A 2,939-nucleotide genomic window follows, 5' to 3' on the forward strand; every position below is an offset into this window, starting at 1 on the left:
CGACTTTCTCATTACAGTCAGTGTTTCTCGTTTTATTTGGAGGTCATTGGTCCACTTCTACATGAGTTTTGTACAAACATATAAGAATGGATAGATTCGCATTCTTCTATATGCTGACTGCCAGTAACCAGTTCCATTTGTTGAAAATTCCAGCACCTTTGTTAAAAATCAGGTGACCATAGGTGTGTGCATTTATTTCTGGGTCTTCAGTTCTATTTTATTGCTCTGCCTGCCTGTCTCTGTACCAATGCTATGAGTTTTTTTTTAATCATGATTGCTATGTAATACAGCTTGACTTACAGGATGGTGGTTCCCCCAGAAGTTCTTATATTGTTGAGAATAGTTTTCCTTCTGACTGTGGGCTTCATATCACATTGCAGTGCTTACCATAGTTTCTAGATGAAGCCTCTGCTCACAGGCAGTGAACTTTATTTTCTTGTTACCAAGCACTTAAATTGTGAAATGTGAATCAGGGTTATGGTGCACAAGGAAAGAATGCTAGCCATGAGGTCTGTGGCATCATATAATGAATTCCATATAAAAGTAAACCATATGTACATTATCTGTAGTAGAATGACTGTCACCTGTTAAATACGCAGGAAGAAAGCTCTTTTTGGTGGCTCAGTATGAAGATTCAGAAAACATGGAATGAAATATAATGTGGATTCTGACAGATCTAATATTTGATGTAATAGTTAACTCTTTGCTTGGATCTGAGCAGTTACCTTGGATCTGAACAGTTGTCCCTAGGTTTGACATCATTGGATAAACAAATCCACAATATGCATAGATAATGGGAATGCCATTTAAACAGTCGAGTGTGATTAGATGTGGGTTTTCTTCTGGAAGAAGTAACTTTTTTTGAATTCATGCAGTGGTCTCTAGATGGCTATTGATAGTCTAGTCTTCTTCAACAGGCAAAGCCTCCTACAGATATCAATAGTGACCTGTAACTCCTGTTTTCCACGTACTACTTGTAGAGTTGTCATGTATTAGAGGGCCCACCCCCTGTGATCTCTCCAAAGAACATCTTAGGTCATCTCTTTGTAAAGAAGTACATCAGCTTTCAGGGCATCAACCTGGTTTTGATGTTTGCAGTTTCTTTCAACTATGCCACTGACAAAATTGAATTTTCCTTAACTACTGTAACTGAGCCAATTGGACAACATCATTCCAGATAATGAACCACCAGAGCTAAATGTGGCAAAGTGTGGTTTTCAGATGCTACAGGGCACCCTAACATTGGAACACAACTCTCTGATTATCAAAGTCATCCATGTGGCTAAAATGAAGGTAGTGATTGACACTAAAACAATTTAAAATATTTTCTCATTCTATAACTGCTCATTTTATACACCAAGTCTAACCAGTTTTGTTCTGTAAAAGGAGAGCCCTTAGCATAAATCATGGCCGATCTATTTAGGGCAATTAAAAAAGACAATTATGAGAAGGCATGTTCTGTAAGTATTTGTTTCTTTACCAACAGATTGATGATGAACTTATTAGTTCCTCACCGTCTCCTGCATCCTGTAATACCTTGATGAATCCTTTATGTCTTTGCTTCACACCATGCATTTGTGACTTGTATTTTCCTTCAAGATCTTACCTTCAGTCTGCTTCAGGTACACACCTTGCTTGTCTTATCTGCTACTTCAATGCCTCCTTACTACCAGCCTGCCTTGTTTCCTTTCTATCCCTTCTATCCATAACTCAGAGGTCACTCTTAAAAGATATTTTCTTATTTGTGTTTCACTTTCACAATCTGCTCACTGTAAGAGCACAATAAATTTCCTTCATTTGATTGCCTCACTTTAATCTTCTGTGGAATAGATATGCATTGGGGCTGTGCTCTCACCCTAAGACCTTAGCTCTGCTCTGGTGCAGAGAATGTTTTCCAGAGTCATTACTCTTTTTTTCCACAAGGAAAGGCTGTTTTCCTTTTGTTAAATGTATTATTTTTAGTTGCCTTTCATGGTAATGGGGTTCATCATGGCATTTTACACACATAATTATACTTTGTCAATATTTGTTCCCATTACTTCCTTTTGGTCTTCATTCTCTCTAGTGTGTGTCTTCTTCCACCTTTCAAATAACTCCCTCCTGCTCTTGTATTTGTGCACAAATTTGTAGTTTAATCTAAATTCTGCATGTCAAATAAGACACGCGATATTCATCTTTTTCATCTCCCATTTTTCTTCTTGTCCTCCAACTCTTCTGACTCATTTACTTCCAGAAAATTATCATCCTTGTATTTTCATTACATATAAAATACATAGATATGGCTAAGGGGAAGAGAGATAGATAGGTAACAAACAGTTGTTAGATGAAATGTAATTAGATAAGATAGATAATTAGTAGATTGATGATAGATACAGGGTAGAGAGATAAGATAGATACATTATCAGTAGATGACAGAAGAAAGATATTAGATAGATAAGTAGATAGCTATTACACTTAATAAGCAAAACATAATACTTGTTTTTTTGAAGTTGCTTTATTTTGTTTAACATGATGGCATCTAGGTCTATTTATTTTTATACAAACAATGTAACTTTACTTTCTTGATGACTCAATAGTCAGTAAAAATTACTGGGTACTGAATTATTTCTCACAAAATGTTGATGCTATATCCACATGCCCTTGTGAATATATGATCTTAACAGGAAATGAAAACTTTACAGATGTGAGCAAATTAAAATAAGATGAGTGGGGGAGTGGCACTCTTCCACTGTTACTATCTTTCTGAATGTAAGAGTATTTAAGCATGTAGATAGATGTGAACACAGGTACTGGGCTATAAGACCATGAAATGGAAACTTACAATGATGTAAACTGAGACAAGGGACACCAAATAATTGTCCATGAGTGTCAATTGCTTCCATACTGACCTCTGAAGTAAAGGAGTCTGATCTCAGAATCCCATATTACACTGGGCCACA

Source organism: Rattus norvegicus, chromosome 1, assembly GCF_021556685.1.
Source record: "Rattus norvegicus strain SHRSP/BbbUtx chromosome 1, alternate assembly SHRSP_T2T, whole genome shotgun sequence".
In the NCBI taxonomy this organism is placed as follows: domain Eukaryota; kingdom Metazoa; phylum Chordata; class Mammalia; order Rodentia; family Muridae; genus Rattus; species Rattus norvegicus.